At 39.0% G+C, this 20522-nt stretch overlaps 1 protein-coding gene across 4 annotated transcripts in view; it reads right to left on the bottom strand.

The window, feature by feature from the left end:
• The window catches only part of RGL1 (ral guanine nucleotide dissociation stimulator like 1), a 246472-nt gene that overhangs the window by 166835 nt on the left and 59115 nt on the right, over positions 1-20522 (bottom strand). Inside the window, exon 1 of one of the 4 annotated variants that reach the window (XM_027610455.2) lies at positions 551-704. The exons of 2 other annotated variants lie outside the window; for them this stretch is intronic. The gene's annotated coding sequence lies outside the window, so the exon portion shown is untranslated. Of the gene's footprint in view, positions 1-550; positions 705-20522 lie in introns of those variants that run through there. One more of the 4 variants, XM_027610451.2, reaches the window with a different exon arrangement.

Genomic DNA, 20522 nt, shown 5'->3' with positions numbered 1-20522 from the left:
AAAATTATCTATAATTCTCATGAATGCAACCTTTTTGAAGCATGGCTTTAAAAATAAGTGCTAGGGCACAATTTCACTGAAATCTGTATTTATTTTATTAATCCCCATGTTGGCCTTGGTTTGATAAGTCAATCTTCACTTTATTGAATTTGACTTTCCCTTCTATCTTAGTAAATAATATATAAGACGTCCCTCTGTATCATTATCTTTTTTCCCTCCCTCTCCCCTTTCCATTTTTTCATAAGGAAATATTCAGAACCTATTTAATATTCAGAACCTTACTGGGATGGTTTGGTATTTCTAGCCTTTGTCTAGTAAAGCCATGCTTCTCTTCTGACCCTACAGATTCCATCGTATGCACTGATAATACAGCATTTCTATTTGATTCCCTTACATATACACTCTTGATTCTGCCTAAAAAAAAAAAAAAAAAAACTTTTTATTTTTTACCTCAACTCAGATTTCTTCTCATCTTGAAAATGTCTGGTATTTGCCCTGTTCCGGTCTTTTCCCACGATTACTAGTGTTTCTGCCATTTCTTTCCTCTTACCTTTTCTCATCCTCATTCTGCTTCCTAATGAGCTCAGCTTCTGTGCAGATGAGACAGGCTTCCTTGCCTCTGGTTATCTTCAACTCTTTCACCCGAATGTCTATGTATCAAGAACAGTCTTTGCATTTTAGTTTTATTCACAGGGTTGAGAATGGCATGGTACAGAGAGCACTGGAATACCAGTCAGAAGACCTGGGTTCAAATCATAAGACTGCAGTAAGTTCTCTATGTAACGCTTGGGCAAACCATTTCACTGTTCTCAGCCTCAGGTTCCTCATCTTTAATATGAATAAATAGACCATAACACCGCTAAGCCCCTTACAGATATAATAAAATAAAGTACTCACCTCTCCCCGCCAAACATAGAAAGCAAAACTAATGCGCACTGAAGTATTTTTCTAGTAGAACTGAGGGATTTATATTACCAAACACAACAGTAAAAAGCTGTGATCTCTATGGGTCCCTCACATATTGTACTTATTCCCAAATGATGCATGCATTCACGACTCAAAAGTCAAACAGTAGGAAATTATGATAGCCCCTTGGCATTCATGGATTGAACACCTGAGTTGTGACTCTTCAGGAACAATTCAAAATTCTCTAATGTGTAAATCTGCAGAGGCTTTGTAAGGCTGGTGTTTGGATGAGCTCAATGATCCTTAGCATCCAAATCCTGGTTCGGGGGTAGACATCTCTAATCATGATTGCTACTGTAGTATTCATAAACTGGGGCATCCAAGGAGGTCTGAAGATACAGCCTTCCCAGTTTTGGGGAGCATCATAGTGGTCTCTTCCTTCTGAAAACAGAGACAGAAGCAGCTGTCCAGAATCTAAGATTTCTGCGCAGAAATGGAGACTGGAGCACGGACAGACACCAGACAGGAAGAACTCCAGGGAGTCGTGGCATAGATTTCTAGCACTGAGCAGCTTTCCTCCTGGAAAAGCAAGCATGTCAGATTGCTTCAGAGCAATACCAAAAAGTCGGTTGTGTTTGAAGTGACAGTTGATGTCAACATATTAGGAGGGAAACAGATCGTCATTTTCTCCTCCTCTTTGGAAACCCACCAGCATTCTAGTCTCTATAAGGCAATTTACTTAGAGTCTGCATATTGGTTTCTTTTGCTCCTTTCGATTTACTCTGGCCTCCCCCGCTGGACTGCCAGGTCTTTGAGAGACTGAACCCAAACGTATCCTATTCCTTCAATATTTTAAAAAGCTCAATCACCCTTTAAAAAAAATGATTTTATTTTCCTTCCACTAAAAAAAAAAAAAAAAATACTTCACTGGAATAACAGTTTAAGCATTTACTATTATGATGTATTTTGGAACAAATGTCAATCATTGGGCAACCATTTTCAAAGGAATTTTAATTATGTCCCATCTTACTGACCACGGAGCAAGCAAGGTTGCACAATAGAGGCTATGGAATCAGAATGACTTTCTCTGAGAGCAACTGTCTCCAGTTAAATGTAGAACATGGAAGGAATACAAGACATTCCTGCTTCATTCGAGTTGATAGTTTTTAAAGGCTGGTCCATCTGCACTGCAGACTTTATGCGCTACCAACCCCCCGCCCACCCCACCCCACCAATGATAGTACTTGGCAGAAGTTTTTAATAATAACTCAAAAAAAGAAAAACCCAGACTGAGTTTGTACTACCCTTGTGAACCTCCCTGGAGAAATGTTGCTCTTTGCTCAGCAATTCCTGCTCAGCACAGAAAGCCAACACAAGGAAAACAGCTGGGCTCCCCTCCTGGTCCCCCGATCAGAGTGGGCAGTCTGGAAACAGATCTGCAAAAGCAGACGTGGGGGAGGGAAAGGGAGGATACCTAAACGGAATAGAGCCCGAGATCAGGAAGAATCCTTCAGCGTTGTTAAGAGAGACAGAAAGAATTCTAAGGGACTGAATTTTTTTTTATAGTCTGCATTTTTATTACAATAAAAAGCTCAGCAATTCTGTTGCTTGAAAAGCTAAGGAGGAGATGAAACCGTAAATCACATGACCATCCCAGGCTCAAATGTTTCACAATTCTGTGGACTCCAGCTTTAACTGGCTGAATGAGGGCAAAATGCAAAAACCATCAGGGGAGCATCACACAGTTCAATAATCACAGGCTAATCTTTATCTTCAAGTTGAAGGAAGTCAAGCTGACTCAGGTCCGAGTCATTCTTTAGGTACCAACAATAATCACAGCAATGCCGTGGCAAGGTAGCATTCACAGTGCCAGGCGCTGGACTTGCCCATCACGAGCATCAGTGCATCCTCTCAGCAGCCAAGGAAAAGCTCAGATTAAGAGAGATGAAGGAACAAGCCTAGAGTTTCTGTCAAGCCCTCCGGACCCCAGAGCTGGGTCTTTACTGAGACACATGCTGCTGCACCGTAATCGCCTGTGTTCCACTTACAAAATAGCAACATGTCAATGGTGAAAAATCTGAATTCACAGGAATCTGAGCTCTTGAAAGGATTCGGAGGTGGGCTTCTCATAAGAGCAATGCCAAAAGCTGAAAATATTACATTGAGGGAAGGAAGTCTGTCGAGTTTATCAGTTAATGCACAAGATCATTTTAACTAACTTCCAAGGAGACTGGCCTTTCCACATCTCGGGTTAAAGAGCAGTCTGTTCTCAATCTTTTACTTGACTAAAAACAGAAGTCTAATCTACTTAATTACAGTCACTTTACTAGGCTATAGGATAACAGCAGGTCCTGGGGGGTGGCGGGGATCTCTTAAGAAAACACTTCTGGGAGAAGCATGGACAGTGACCTGGCACTAGGCCAATCCTTATTCTCTTTCTTAGTCTCTAAGCAGCAAGGACACCATGACTTTTCCAAATACAATATATTCTTCCCCCCCATATATTCTTTTTTTTTAAAGATTTTATTTATTTATTTGAGAGAGAGAGAGAGCACGAGAGGGGAGAGGGTCAGAGGGAGAAGCAGACCCCCCGCTGAGCAGGGAGCCCGACGTGGGACTCGATCCCGGGACTCCGGGATCATGACCTGAGCCGAAGGCAGTCGCTTAACCAACTGAGCCACCCAGGCGCCCCCCCCCCCCATATATTCTTAATTACAACTCTTCTTTCATTAGATCAGATAACATCTTGCCCCACATGAATGACTCTGATTAGTTTCATATAGTAATGATTAAATCTCGTTGGTACTGCTAAATACCCAGACACCAATTTGCTAGGCTAACTAGATACAGGAAGCTTTATAATGAGGGCAGCACCTTCATTTTCATCTAACTATGTTGTTTCTTCCCTGATCTTGACCTCTAAAAGCATAAATGCCTGTAAGTGAGGCTAAGGCCGAAGGAACGGGTCCAATATTCATCCAGCATGGGGGAGGGAGGGATCTCTGTGCATTGTGTTAGGGAGACTTCTCCCATTGGCTCACATTGTTCACTTTCTTCTCAGCTTTTTTGGTCTGTACCCACAATATAACATGGTAAACTTATCCCATATGGGATCAAAAACTCAATGACCCAAATGGACCCAGAAACATTAAAGAGACAATGAAATGGAAGAGAAACCCCTAGAGATGCTGCTTCCTGACTCTTGACTCTTGCACAGATCTAGTGGGCTTGTCGCCTGGTGATCGGCGTGTCCTGAGGGAACGCAACAAAAGGTCTGAGCCATTATCTTCTGGAATTCCAAGAAACCCTCCCAAAGGCTTGAGCTTGCTGTGGCATAATGACATTTTTATCAGGAAAGGCAGTGATGTTGGTCATGTTTCATGTACACTGGAAAAGATGCACAATCATTATTTTCAAAAATTTTTATTCAATATGTTCAACTGTTTTCAGTCTTTTAGTGAACTCAGTGAGGACGCTCAACTTCTCTGTTTCTTCCATGTTTGTTTTGTCTCATGTCAAGCTCTGTACCCATGTGCCATAGATGAATGGTCCTACATTTGTGGGTATGTGTATTGGTTTCGAAGCTGCTATAGAATTTACCCTCCATAGTCACACTAAGGATAAAACCCTCACATTATTTTGGAGTGAACCAAAAGATCTGAAGCCTAAATGAGACAAACCTAAAACCAAATTCTATTCCCAAATCCCAAACAAATTTCCAAAACATGTCTGAAAACTGCTTTGCATAGCAAGAGTCAGGAGTGTTTTCAACTCAGCTTATGGGGAAGGCCTTGCTGGGATAGATTAAATAGTTACTGAAGTTGAGCCTACTTTTTCTTTAAAATTGCAACCATTCCCAGCAGAGCCAAGCCTGGATTTCTCATCAGGCCTTCAGAACAGCACCAGCCATCCGTCACCGACTTTTCAAAGGCTGCACTAAATGCCTTGCGTACCTCTGCCGGGTTTCTGCGTTTGGTCCGAGGTTACATTTTCACTAAGGCCAAGGAAGGGTTAGAGCTTTGACAGATGTGGTCGTGGTCTGATTGGCCCATTTTATCTGCCCTTTTACAGACACATACGGTCTTTCAGAGCCAAATTTGTGAAATGTCTCCATTTTGAGAGCAGTAAATGAGGGTTGGATGGAATGTGGGGCTTGAGAACTCTGTTCGGTATGGTTCTAGTTTCAGAGGCACTGAATCCACCACGGAATCTGTCTGAGGAGAAATAGGGTCATTTCCTTCTGTGTCACTGTTCCATTCCAAATGGGTTGTAGTTTCTTTTCTCTTCTATTTTTCCCTTCTTAAACTTTCATAGGACTTTCCACTTCCCCTGGTGTTTGCATTGACCACAGCTTGACCTTGCTATTTCCAATAAACCAAAGTAGAAACTGAATGAGATGGTGTCTTGGATTCAGACCTCTTAGCATGATAGCAATTGTGCAAATATACCACTCAGCATCCTCGATTTCCTAGCTGAGGGGTTGATGGGCCCATGTGACTTACCACAGCAAGTGGCAACTTCCAGGGAATACGATGGTCAGGTTGCTTCGACCCCACTCAGCACCGCGCTATGCGCAGGAGGGAAGGGAAGTCCGCAGCATTTTACTTGGCTAGAGCCGAATCATTGGGCCAGGTGTATATGAGGCAGGGACACCAAAGATCAATAAACCTAGGAACTCCTTTTACCGGCCTACATGCTTGCAGTTCTGAATCCAAATCACTGCGGAGGTCCGTAATCACAGGAAGAGAAAAAGAAAGATCTCAAAAGGATAGGATACATTTCACAGATATATCTCCAAATGATAGGATAAGTGTTAGATATGCGCAAGTGCATTACAGTGAGAGCTCTGTGTGCCAACTATTAATTCCCCATTAGAAGACACTGAAGCTCCGCAGAGTTAAGTGAACTGCCCAGTATCACACAGCAGAATGCAAATTTGAAAACAGATCTGTCTGACTCCGAACACAGCTGCCCTTTCCATTCTGTCATGGCGTTTCCCAAATTTCACAGAATTGCGGCCACATTAACTTTTAGCTTTGTAACTTTAATGCTTAAAGAGAAACACTAGCTCTTGCCCTCAGGTTGCAGGGGAAAAGCCAAGAGGGTTATTAGAATTTGTTTCCTTATCTATGCTTCCTTATCTGCCAAAGCTGAGAGTCAGCTTCTTCCTCCCTCCTTTCGAGTCCCCTCTGCCGCCTCTTCCACTTTCTCGGGGGCCGAACATGCTCCCCAGCCCTGCCCTTCCAGACTTAAACAACTATTTCCCTATTTTTAAAAGTGGCAGAAAACAGAAGCAAAAAATTGACTTTGTCATTTCTTTCACTTCTCATTCACATATGTAAATTTTTGCTACAAAAGTATGGTGATCTGTAGTCCAAGTTGTTGTTGGTTTTTTTTTTTTTTTTTTTAAGACTCTCTTTAAAACAACATATGGAACCTATTACAGTACTCACTGACTTCTTCACTTTTGCTTCTGCTCCGGAGGGTGATGGGTTTATGATTTACAGCTCAAGTGAATGCAGTTCTTGGGTTCATTGCCCCAATTTGATTGCAGTTGACATTGATTCTGGATACCAGAGAGATTTTAATTGTTAACTTTATTGTAGACTGAAAAGTGATTTACAAGCTAGTGAAGCTTAAGCTGGCTCAGAATCTCAATTTCTATATGCTCAGTCCATTTCTGCATTGCAGTCTGGACCACAAGAAAATATGGGGTTTTCTTCTTTTATTCTTTTGTGTGCCCTAAAAAGGAATCTCAAGCTAGTTACTTTATAGCTATAACATCACAAGAAGAATGAAGTATGGTGAAATCAGTCCAAATAATTTTCAGGTCTTCGTTGAGAACTAAGTGCATTGATTAAGTCGGCCTAGAAATCTGTCAACAGGCTGCCTGGGTGAAGGTTGATTAGCTCTCTCTCTCCTTCTGTCTCCCTGCCATAGACCTCCAGAGTTGTTTAGATTTTACTCCAGTTCCTACTGGACCAATTCGTCAAGAATAAGTGCTGTATTCTCCAAGTTAGAAGCTGGCAACGCTAGCCTTCCATGAATAACGGGCTGTCATAGCTGGTCTCACGTAACCAAAAAGGAAATTGAAATAGAAAGGCAGGACTTTGCATACACTCAAGCAGCACATTCGCAGGGACATCCATTTTAAATATAAGAGTCCCCGATGTTTTAGTCTGAGCCACTGAGCCAATCTAACACACTCTCCGTTTCTCCACCTTTATCTTGGGGAGTGGTAGTGAAGTCAATAAACTTCTTCACGATCCTCTTTGCTGGGCCAGACCATGGGCACACTTTCCTCTGGGTCCAGCTTGGGACTTCCAGTGGAGAGCCCCTGTCTCTTGGTCTTAGCCAGTGTGTAAGGGGGAAGTTACTTTGTATCACAGGCCAAACGGTTAAAATCTTGCTTCATTTGAATTACAATGACCTTCGAGGGCTATCTATGCACCATGGATGTTAAGAAAGCTTCGCCTGGGTGGCTGAGTCGTTAAGCGTCTGCCTTCGGCTCGGATCATGATCCCAGGGTCCTGGGATCGAGCCCTGCATCGGGCTCCCTGCTCCGCGGGAAGCCTGCTTCTCCCTCTCCCCCCCGCCCCCGCTTGTGTTCCCTCTCTCGCTGTGTCTCTCTCTGTCAAATAAATAAATAAAATCTTAAAAAAAAAAAAAGAAAAAAGAAACTTTCGCAAGTGTTGCTCCCAGTGGGTAATGACCTGTATACCTGTTCCAAAAAAAACAAAAAACAAAACAAAACAAAACAAAACAAAAAACAAAAACGAAAAACAAAAACGATGCAGAAAGAAAGGAAAGACGGGTCAGTGAGACTCCCCCCAGGGGAGAAAACTCCGCGTGTCTCTCCTCCACAGAGCTGCGGGCAGGTCCCAGGGCGTCCAAAGTGGGCTGAACACACCCACCCCACCTATTACCCAGGACCATGTACTCACGTGCAGGGAAAAATAACGACTTTGATTTATATGTTTATCCCATCTCATCTCTTTTTTCCATTTTGTATATGTTTTATAATATTTCTAAATGTTAGAATAATACTGCATGTATGCAATTTATAAGTAATGGTCTATCTCCTGAAGGACGCTCAAAAATATTGTACTGAGTAGACTACTCCACCAAAACACCTTCAAAATTACTGCCTTCCACAAATAAAGCATCCACTTCCATACCTCTTAACTCACTACCGAAACTTTCTCTTCCTCATGAAGCGCCTATCTCTACCAATGACAATACCATCCACCCAAATACCTGAGCTAGCAATCCCAGAGTCATCCTCAAATGCTCCATATCCAAGGGGTCACCAAATCCTACTGACTACTTCTTTGAGGCATCTCAGGCTACAGCCTCCTCTATATGCCAGCCACCCTCCTTGACGTATACTTCCATTATCTCCGGGTTGAACCAGTCAAGGAGCCAAGTTACTAGACTCTCTGCACCTTGACTCTTCCTGGTCATTCTCCATACTGTCACCAGAGTAGTTTTCCTAAAACTCTTTTTTAGAAAATTGCCCTACTTAGGAACTTGCAATAGGAATGCACCAATAGGAGAGAGTTCAAGGCTCCTGTTCCAGTCTGTCATATGGCTGTACCCTGACCTTCAAGTCCTATCTTCACCTTGGCCCAACCCCAGTTCCCTACTCTCTCATATCACTGTTCTCCAAATAGGGCCCTTTCATACCTTTGTTATGTGGTAACTTCCACTCAGAATATTCCACGCCCCTACCCCACCCCCCGTCCCCTTCTCTTTGTCTTCGTTACAGCAGCTGAATCTATATCCTCCTAATATAATGTTTTTAATTGTTCGGCATACACATGCCTGACACTGTGATACATTATTCATGGCACGCTGTTTTGATATAGAGAGTAAGTAGCAGAGCCATGATTCCAATCTCTCTCTTGTTCTAAGGTACATGATTTTAACTACTAGGCATTAAATTTAAAGCAAATGTAAATATCACCCCCAAACCCACTGGGGAGAGTTAATGACTCTCCCTGTGTAAGTTGTTCATAGTTTTATCACAGCATACAATACTGTATTTTAGTTTGTACCCTAGGAGACTGAGCTCTTAGAGGCCAAGGACTATTTGTACTCCCCTTCATATGTTGAGTACCTAGTACATGCTGGCCCATATGAGGGGCTCAATAAATATTTGTTGAATAAATCAACTTACAAATCTTAGGTCCCTCCTCAATCCTTATTTTTCCCCCCTCAATCCACTATGCCCTATCACAGCTTATATAAATGCAAAAGTCACAGGAATGTCTGACACAGTACTCAATGCAGAAAAAGGCTTTATACAATGATGAAATTGTCAACACCATTATAAAGTTTCCCTACAAGACCTTGTCCTCAAAAACAGAGCAACCACTACACACAAGAACAGTTTTAATGAGGTATAATTTACATGTCTCATGTTAAAGATGTATTCTATGATTTTTGACAAATGTATATACCCCATTATTCCAAAATCAAAAATATAGAACATTTCCCTCACCACAAAAGGTCATTCCTTTAGGCCTTTCCCAAGCTGATCTCACCCCATCACTGTACCCAGGCAACCACAGATCTGCCTTCTGTAAATACATGGTACATTTTTCTTTTGGAGTTTCATGTCATTGAATATCATACAATATCTACACCTTTTTAACTGACTTCTTTCCCTTAGCATACCTATTTTGAGACTGATCCACATTGTTGCAGTCTAAGTAGTTCCTTCACTTATACTGCTGAATAATATACTGTTCAATATTTTATTTATACCTTTACCTGTCGGTGGACATCTGTTTTGTTTCCAGTTTGGGTTACCTTAGATAAAAGTCGAGGAACATTTGTGTACAATCTTTTTGTGGTCATATGCCTTCATGTCTCTTAAATACCTAAGTGTGGAATTGTTTGATCATGGGGTAAGTATGTGTTTAACTTTATGAGAAATTGTTAAAATTCTTTTCCAAAGTGGTTATAAAATTTTATATTCCCATCAGCAGTGTATGAGAGTTCCACTTGCATCATAACCTCACCAACAATTGGCATTGTCAGTCATTTTAATTTTCTTCACTCTAATGTTCTTTTTTTCTTTTTTGAGAGAGAGAGAGAGAGAGAGAGAGCTCAGTGGGGAGGGGCAGAGAGAGTCTTAAGCAGACTCCGCACTGAGCACAGAGCCTAACAAGGGGCTCGATCCTACAATCCTGAGATCACAACCTGAGCTGGAACTAAGAGTCACACGCTCATCTGATTGCACCACCCAGGTGATCCCACTTTAATGTCCTAATGGACATACAGTAATATCACATTTGTGATTTTAATGTTCTTTCCCTAATGATAAGTGATATTGAGCATCTTTTCATGGATGTACTGGCTGCCTGTATATCTCCTTTGGTAAAGAGTTTATTCAAATTTGTCCATTTTTAGAGACTTTTTATTGATTCTATTCGCAAATTTTAAGAGTTCTTTATATATTCTGGAAAGCAGTCCTTTGTCAGATATATATATTGATAATATTTCCTCCCAGTCTGAAGTTTGCTTTTACATTTTCTTACCCTGTCTTATGAGCAGCAGAAATTTTCAATTTTGATGTAGCCCAATTCAAACGTTTTATGTTTAAACTTTTTGTGTCCTAAGAAATCTTTGCCTACACAAAGGTTACAAAGTTTCTTCTAGAAGTTTTACAGTTCTGGCATTTACATTTAGGATTATGATCCAGTTCAAGTTAATCTTTGTGTGTGATAAAGAGTTGAGGTTCATATTTTTTATATTGATAATAAGTTGGCTTCAGACCGTTTGTTGAAAAAGTAATCCTTTCTGTATTGAATTACCTTGGCATCTTTGTTGAAAATCAGTTGACCATACATACATACATGGGTTTATTTTTGAACTCTCTGTTGTGTTTCATTGATCTATGTACCTGAATTTATACCAATAGCACACCATCTTGATTAACTGCAGCTTCGTAGTAAGTGTCAAAATCAGTAAGTGTAAATCCTCTAACTTTATTCTTTTGCAAAACTGTTTTGGTTATTCTAGACATTTAAATTTTCAAACAAGTTCTAGAACGAGCTTGGAAATTTCTACAGGAAAGCTTGCTAGAATTTTTATTGAGATCTCATTGAATCTATAACTCAACTTGAGAGAAGTAACATTTTAATAATACTGATTCAATAGCAATACTGACTTTATTGGGATTTCATTGAATCTAGAAATCAATTTGGAGAGAACTGAAATTATAACAATACTAAGTCTTCTCAGCTGTAAACATAGTAAATCAATTCACCTAGGTTTTCTTTAATTTCTCATAGAAATATCTCTAGTTCTCAGGGTAGAGCTTTCATGTATTTCATGTTTTGGGGATGCTATTGCAAATGATATTGTCTTATTTTTTATTCCAATTTCTATTTGTTTATTGCTAACATACAGAAATGCAACTGATTTTTGCATATTGATTTTGTATCCTGAGATCTTTCTAAAATTATTATTAGTTCTAGCAGGTTTTTTTTGTAGATAGTGAGGATTTGCAGCATGCTTGATCATGTCATCTGTGAATAGAGATGATTTTACTCATAGCTTTCTAATTTGTATACCCTTTATTTCTTTTCCTTGTCTTACTGTACTGGTGAGAATGTCCAGTAGAATTTTGATTAGAAGTGAAGAGAGTGAATGAACATCCTTGTCTTGTTCCTGAGCTTAGGGCAAAATCATTCAAGTCCACCAGTGATATGTCAGTAATAGTTTGTAGTTTTTTGTCTTTTTTTTTTAAGATTTTATTTATTTATTCATGAGAGACAGAGAGAGAGAGAGAGAGGCAGAGGGAGAAGCAGGCTCCCAAGGAGCAGGGAGCCCGATGCGGGACTCAATCCCAGGACCCTGGGATCATGACCTGAGCCGAAGGCAGACGCTTAACCATCTGAGCCACCCAGGCGCCCAGTTTGTAGTTTTTTTTAAACAGCTTTATTGAGATATAATTCACATGCCACAAAATTCAACCATTTAAAGTACACAATTCAGTGGCTTTGGTATATTCATAGAGGTGTGCAGTCATCAGCCTTCTATCATATTGTGGAGGTTCCCTTCTATTCCTGGTTTGATGGGAAATTATTATTATGAATGGATGTTGATTTTTTCCAAAAGCTTTTCTTGCTTCAATCAAAATGATCATATAGCTTTTCTCCTCTATTGTAGTAATAAGATGAACTACATTAATTACTTTTTATTGTTAATCAACCTTATATTCCTGGGACAAGCACTATTTAATCATGATATATTATGCTTTTTATATATTTCATTTTTGGTTTACTAATATTTTGCTAAAGATTTATGATTCATTCATTCATTTTTTTTTTTTTAAGATTTTATTTGAGAGAGAGAGAGTGTGCCAGAAAGTGGCAAAGGGAGAGACAGAAACAGACTCCCACTGAGCAGGGAGCCTGATGTGGGGCTCAATCCCAGGACCCTGGGATCATGACCTGAGCTGAAGGCAGGCGCTTAACCAGCTGAGCCACCCAGGCACCCCTTGTGATTCATTTTCATGAGGGATGTTGGGCTGTAGTTTTCTTATAATATTTTTGTCTGACACTGGTATCAGGATAACGCAGGCCTCATAAAATAAGATGAGAAGTGTTTCTCCTACTATATTCTCAAAACAAGTTTATGTAGGATTGGTGGTTTTTCTACCTTGAGTGGTTTTTTTTTTTAAAGATTTATTTATTTGTTTTAGAGAGAGAGAAAGAGAGAGAAAGAGAGCATAAGCTGCAGGGAAGAGGGTGAGAGCAACCAAGAGTCAGATACTTAACCGATTGCACCACCCAGGCTCCTGTATTCCTTGAGTGTTTGAGGCAATTCACCAGTTAAGGCATCTGGGCCCACAAATTTCTTTGTGGGAAGGTTTCTAATTGTGAATTAATGTCTTTAATTGATATTTAGATTTATTGATTTCTGAAATAGAATAGAATATAAATTCTTTCAAGGAATTTGTGTATTTCATACAGGTTGCAGAGTTCACTGGCATCAAGTTGTTTGTAACACTCCATTGGTTACCCTTTCAATGTGTGTAGAATCTTAGAGATAGCCCCCTTTTCATTACTGATATTGGTAATATATGTATCCTTTTTGTTTCTTGATTAATACAATTAGAGGTTTATTTATTATTTTGGTCTTTTCAAAGAATCAGCTTTTGATTTCATTGATGTTCTTTATTATCTTTCTGTGTTCTACTTCATTGATTTATTATTTGTTCCCTACTGATTTGGGGTTTAATTTTCTCCTGTATTTCTAGCTTAAGGTTGAAGCTTAGACTGATGCATGTAGAGATTTATCCTTTTGTAATATAAGCTTTAAACCTATACATTTCCCTTTAAATTGCATTTCACAAATTTTGGTAATGTGAGTTTTCTTTACATTCAACCCAAAATATTTCCAACTTTTGTGTAATTTCTTCTTTGAACTATACATCATTTAGAACTATGCTGCTTAATTTCCAAATGTTTTGGGATTTTTGGGGGGTATCTTTCTATTACTTATTTCTAATTTAATTTATTGTGATCAGGGAACATACTACATATGATTTCAATCATTTAAAATTCCTGGAGAGGGACACCTGGGTGGCTCAGTCAGTTAAGCATTTGCCTTTGGTTCAGGTCATGATCCCAGGGTCCTGGGATCAAGCCCCCGCCCATGTCAGGCTCCCTGCTCAGCGGGGAGTCTGCTTTTCCCTTTCCCTCTGCCTGCTGCTCCCTCTGCTTGTGTGCTCTCTCTCTCTGTCAAATAAATAAATAAAATCGTTCAAGATAAATAAATAAATAAATAAATACAATTCCTGGAGACTTTTTAATGACTAAGCATGTGGTCTATCTTGGTAGATGTTCCCTAGATATTAGAAAAGAATCTGTATTTTGCACTTGCTGCGTGGAATGTTCTATAAATGTCGATTAGTCCACGCTGATTGAAATGTCATTTAAATCTTCCATATCCCTATTTATTTTCTGTCTGCTTGTTCTACCAATTACTGAAAAGAGTGCTGAAAACTGCAACTATAATTGTAGATTTCTCTTTTCCTCTTTACAGATCTGTTGGTGCTTCAAACATTTTGAAGTCAGTTAATAGGTGCATACATATTTAGAATTGCTATGCTTTCTTGATTTACTGACCCCTATATCATTGTGTAATATCCGTGTTTATTCCTGGTAATATTCCTATTCTGAATTCTACCTTTTCTATTAATTTAGTTAAAACACATTTATCTTTTCCCAACCTCTCCCTTTTAATTTGTATCTTTATATACAGACAGAAAAATTTTTCTGATTTTATTATGTTACGTTAGTCACCATACATTACATCATTAGTTTTTGATGTAGTGTTCCATGATTCACTGTTTGCGTATAACACCCAGTGCTCCATGCGGTACGTGCCCTCCTTAATACCCATCACCAGGCTAGCCCATCCCCCCACCCCCCTCCCGTCTAGAACCCTCAGTTTGTTTCTCAGAGTCCACAGTCTCTCACAGTTCGTATAGACATAAATTTTTACAGACCACATACAATCGGGGTTTTTACAATCTAATCTAACAACCTCTAGCTTTTTGGTGCAGAGTTTAAACCATTTAAATTTAATGAAATTATTGACAGGGTTGTGTTTAAACCTACCATCTTGCCATTGTTTAGCTATTTATCTCATCTATTCTTTGTTTTTCTCCCTATTTTCCTGCTTTCTTTTTGATTGAGTACTTTTTAAATTCCATTTTATCACAACTATTGGTTTGTTTAACTATATCTCTTAATTTCTAAAGGTTCATCTAGGATTTACAATATGCATCTTTATCTTATATCTGTCTATCTTAAAATAATATTATGCTGCTTCACATACAATGTGAGAATACTGGGATAATATACCTCCATTTCCCTATCTTGTCCTTTATGCTATTGTTGTCATTCATTTTGTTTTTTCCTATGTTGTAAATCCCTCAATATATTATTATTATTGGTTTAAGCAGCCAATTATCTTTTAAGAAATTTTAAAATAATGAGAAAAGTTCTTCCTCATGTTTTCAGAGCTCTTTATTCCTTTATGTAGATCCACATTTTCTGCAGGTATCATTTTCCTTCTACCTGAAGAACTATAGATTTTGTAGTGCAGGTCTGCTGGCCACAAACTCCCATAGCTTTTTTTGTCTGAAAAAAGCTTTTATTTTTCTTCATGTTTTAAAGGTATTTTCACTGAGTCTAGAATTCTAGGTTGACAAACTTTTATCTAGCACTTTAAGGATATACTACTATCTTCTGACTTGCATAGTTTCTGAAGAAAAGTCTATTGTAATTTTGACCTTTTGTTCCTCTGCATATGTCCATCCCTTTTTTCCCCTCTATCTACCTTTAAGATTTTTCTCAGAAACACTAGCTTTCTGTGGTTTGATTATGAGGTTCTTGGTGTGTGGTTTTTGTCGTATGTATTTAGCTTATGTATGTTTGCTGAGTTCCTTCAATCTGAGTTTATATTTTTCAAAAAATTTGGAAAATCTTTGGTCATTATTTCTTTAGATATTATTTCTGTTCTCTTTTTCTCTCTCTCCTACTTCTAAAGATTCTAGCTACATGTTAGTCAATTTGATATCTCCCCACAGGTCTATTTTTCTTAATTCTTTTGTCTCTTTGTGTTAGCTTCATTTTGGATATATCCTATTGTTATGCTGTCAAAAGGTTCTATTGTTTTATCATCAACTTTCATTTATCTTTTTTTTAATGTCATGTCTGTTCTATTGTTAATCCCTTTATCAAGTAATATTTTCATTTCAGATAAAAAGTCCCCTTTAGTTTCTTTGTATGTTTTCCTTTTCTCATCTCATCCTGTCCATATTTTCAATTTAATAATTGATCCTAATGAGTGTATTTATAATACCTATTTTCATGTTTTTGTCTGCTAGTTTTATTATCCCTGTCATCTCTAAGCTTGTTGATATTGACTGATTTTCTCTCCTGGCTTTGGGTCACATTTTCCTACTTTTTTTGCATGTCTTACAATTTTTTCTTAGATGCTAAACATTGTAAATTTTGCACCATTAAGTGCTAGGTTTTGTTTAACTCCTTTAAAAAATGTTGGACATTGCTCTGACAGGAAATTAAGTCTCTTGTGGGTTAGTTTGATTCTCCTCATGCTTATTTTTAAGATTTTTAGTGTGGATCTAGGTTATTCTTTACTCTAGGGCTATTTTAGTCCCCCACTAATGTTCAAGCTTTACAAGGTCTCTATTAAATATTCTACATGTGGAATGAGATCTCTCTCTCTCTCTCTTTCATGTTGGTAAAAACTTAAATTATTCTTGGTCTTGTTTGACCTTTAGAATTGTTCAGCTTACATACACCTAAAAATTTTTTCTTTGCCAGAAGTTTCACCCTACATTTGTACAAATTTGTATTTAGTCAAAGACTCAAGGGGACCCATGTGCAGATTTCTGATGCTCTTTCTTAGCATAGCTCCCTCCCTTCTAGTATTCTGTCTCATAAAGTCTGGCTATCTCAACCCACCCGAAATCTAATCTCTGTCTTCTCAATTCTGCAAAATGCAGGGTTCTGTTTGGTAGTTTTTGTCAACACTTCATCTGATAGTATTCAACTACCTGGTGTTTTTTGCTCTTGGGAAATTTTTCTGACCATCAGTCCCAATTTCTCTGATATTTCATCATCATTGCTGGTCTTCTCTCCATGTACCCTGCCTCTTCTCTTTTTGGCTGTTTCCACTTCTCTGAAATGTAAAGATAGTTTTCATACTAGGGTCCTAAATAGAAGATCTCCTATGACACTAGATGTCTTGCTAGAAAACAGACTTCTCCTTCAAGACTCATAATAATCAAGAAAAAATATTCTACACTGTCTTTATTTTTATTGGAGATGGAGATTCTTCTTCTAATCCTCCATGCCCCACACTCCTTCAACAAGACCATCACTGCCACTACTATACAGCTAGTCCCAGCCTGCACATAGGTTAATATACAAACTTTTTTTATAACACTGGTTGATTAGAATGTGAAATGCATTTTCTAGACATGTTAGAGACTTTTTGAGATGCTTTGTTATATGTTAGAGATTCTGTGCAGCATCCATACCAATTCAGGGAGAAATCTTTTTAAAGAGAAAAGAGCTAAGCATGTTCTCAGCCACCTTAATTGCTGTGGATTCCATTCCACCTGTCCTCTGTTTCCCACAAATATTGAGGACCTGCCTCATAAGCATGAAAACCATGGTAGTCCTGGATTTGGTGGCATCTCCAAAAAAGTGGCATCTCAGCAAATTGCTAGCCAGTTGTTCCACCAGTTGGCTGAAGGGCAAAAGCACAAGCCAGATTTTCCACTGATTCGACTCAACATCCCTGCCATACTCAATGAACTTCATGCAGTGCTATAGGCTTCTTGGTGCTTAGCATCTGATTGCCCTGAGGATGCAGAGCTTATTTATTGCACTGCTGTCTCAGAAGCTTGAAAGAAATCCCCTGCCAGAGTAATCGGGTATCATCATGGGGAGGAAACCCTCATCATGCTTCTAATTCAAAAATCTCATTATTGAGTATTGAACATGTGTTGCCTCATACAATCTCCACAAACCTGCAAAGCAGGTATTTGTACTCACACTTTTCATTATGGAAAGTAAACTTTAGAAAGATTAAGTACAGTACCCGAGGTCACATAAAAGGTTGTAGTGATAGAGCGAAAATTCAAGCCTAGGTTCATCTAACAGCCAAACATGTTCTTAATTACAGGGTTAGTTCACTAAGTCCAAATTGGGCTTTTCACAGGTAGAACTTTCCAACATCCATGATCCTTTCAAGTTAAATTATAAACTCTCAAAAAAGAACGGGTGAAAGACCGGGTAAACCAGGAATAAAACTAATCCTGCCATTTAAAATTCATTCTGGTTTCATAGTATCATCATTTTTCTTCTTTTATTTAGTTGAGGTATAATTGACATATAACATTATATTAGTTTCAGGTGTACAATATTTGTATATATTGCAAAATGATCATCAAATAAGTCTAATTAACATGTCACCATGCATAGTTTGTGTGTGTGTGATGAGAACTTTTAAGATCAACTCTCCTAGCAACCCTCAGATATAAAATACAGTATTATTAACTACAGTCACCATGCTGTACACTACATCCCCATGACTTATTTATTTTATAACTGGAAGTTTGTAACTTTTGACCTTCTTCACCCATTTCACCCACCCCCAGGCCCCTGCCTCTCACAACCACCAATCTGTCATCTGTATCTATGTATTTAGATCCCACATATAAGTGGAATCATATGGTATTTGTTCTTCTCTGTTTGACTTATTTCACTTATTAACATAATGTCCTCAGGGTCTATCCATGTTGTTACAAATGGCAAGATTTCCTGCTTTTTATGACTAAATAATATTCCACTCTATCTCTCTCTCTCTCTTTCACACACGCACATATATAAACATTCTTTATTTATTCATCCATTAATGATGGACACTTATGTTGTTTCCATATGTTGGCTATTGTAAATAATGCTACAAAGAATATGGGGTGCGGACGCCTGGGTGGCTCAGTAGGTTGAGCGACTGCCTTCGGCTCAGGTCATGATCCTGGAGTCCCGGGATCGAGTCCCCGCATCGGGCTCCCTGCTCAGCAGGGAGTCTGCTTCTCCCTCTGACCCTCCCCCCTCTCATGTGCTCTCTCTCCCTCTCTCTCTCAGTCTCACTCTCTCAAATAAATAAATAAAATCTTTAAAAAAAAGAATATGGGGTGCATATATCTTTTTAAGTTAGTATTTTCATTTTCTTCAGATAAATGCCCAGAGGTTCTATTTTTAATTGTTAGAGGAACCTCAAACAAATTGGCTGTACCAATTTACATTCCCACTGACAGTACAAGAGGGTTCCCCTTTCTCCACATCCTCACCAACAGTTGTTATTTCTTGTCTTTTTGATAATAACTATTCTAACAGGTATGGAGTGATATCTCATTATGGTTTCGATTTGCATTTCCCTGATCATTAGTGATGTTGAGCATCTTTTCATGTGCTTGTTCACCACCTGTATGTCTTCTTTGCAAAAATGTCTATTTAGATCCTCTGTCCATTTTTAAATCAGATTTTTTTGTGCTATTGAGTTGTATGAGTTCTTTATATATTTTGATATTAATCTTTTATCAGATATATGATTTGCAAATATCATCTCCCATTCAGTATGTTGTCTTTTCATTAAAGGTAACATTAAATGGACCAAAGAATGGGGTGGGAGGGACAAGCTGAGAAAGCTGAGAAAATTGCAGGCAAGGTAGCTGGGTGGAGAAAGTTCATTCTGAAGAGAGGTAACAACATGTGTAAGGTGCACAAATTAGAGAGTATCACACATTTGGATAACGGTATGCTGTCCAAAGGTTGGGTTGCTGAGTGGTAGAGGGAAGAAGGTAAGATTGGTATATGCAGATATGCAGAGGCTGGAAGGGAAAGCAAACATCATATGTTTGCTGACATATGATGGAGTTTGAAATTTATGCTTATTTAGTGTCAGGGAGACAAATTTGAAGCTATTAAAATGGGCAGGGGTAAAATGAGCATTTGTAAAGCAGTAGAAATGGAAATGAGAGAAGAGAACCAAGAACTATACAAACCAAAGAGATTGACACAGCATGGGTGTTTTGGATTTGCAGGTCAGAAAGAGACAGAGGAAGCAGGAAACTGTAATTCCTGCTGAATGACTGGGATTACAGGACAAGAACCAGGCTTCAGGGGAAGATGATGAACTGAATTCGGACATGCTGAGTATGAGCAGCCTGTAGCTACTCCAGCTGGAAATAAAGATGTGGCATCAGGAAAAAAGTCAGGTCTAGAGAACTGGGGTAAGGGGACACCGATTTGATGTCCAACTCAACTGCCAACTCAACCTCTTCACTTGGACATCTCAGCTTTTTAATTTCCTTCCTAAACTTCCTCCTCCTCTTGTGTCCTCTGTTGTAGACAGTTACGCTGCCACCCATTCAGAGCTCTGTCCAGACCATCCTTGACACCTCTGCCTTGCTTGGTACCCACATCCAATCAATCACTGAGTCCGGCTCTGTCATTGCAACATATGTCTTGAAAGTCTCAAACACTTTCCTATGCTGCACCTTCCTATTCCCAAAGCAAGGCACCTTTCACTCTTACCAAGACTGTTTCTTCCTTAGAATCACTACATAAACTCCTATTTCCTCCCTATCCAATCCGTTCTCCACACACTAGGTCCTGGGAATATTACATAAGCAAAACAGTCACAGTCCCTGACTTGAAGGGCCTTCAAATGAAGGAAGGGAGATTGCCAATTAAATACTTGTAATACGGACACATCAGTAGTATGATGGGGGAAATGAACAGCTGAAGCAAACTGATCCTTTGCCAGAAGAAGGCAACCCCAGGATGCAATCTTGGCATGTTGGCAGTACCTCTGGGTCAGTTCTTACAGGGGCATATGTGGTTTGGGGCCAGTGGGATTGAAACAGAAGAATGGCAACAAAGCTTGTGTTTGAAGTGGGAGTACCAGGGGGCATGAAAGATTTTATTTCAGGGCACACATGTTTGTGCGGGTGCCAGAGGTAAAGGAGTTGATTTTTCTGGGGTAAATTT

The sequence above is a fragment of the Zalophus californianus genome, chromosome 10 (assembly GCF_009762305.2).
Source record: "Zalophus californianus isolate mZalCal1 chromosome 10, mZalCal1.pri.v2, whole genome shotgun sequence".
Lineage (NCBI taxonomy): Eukaryota > Metazoa > Chordata > Mammalia > Carnivora > Otariidae > Zalophus > Zalophus californianus.
This window is presented reverse-complemented; position numbering and strand designations above follow the sequence as displayed.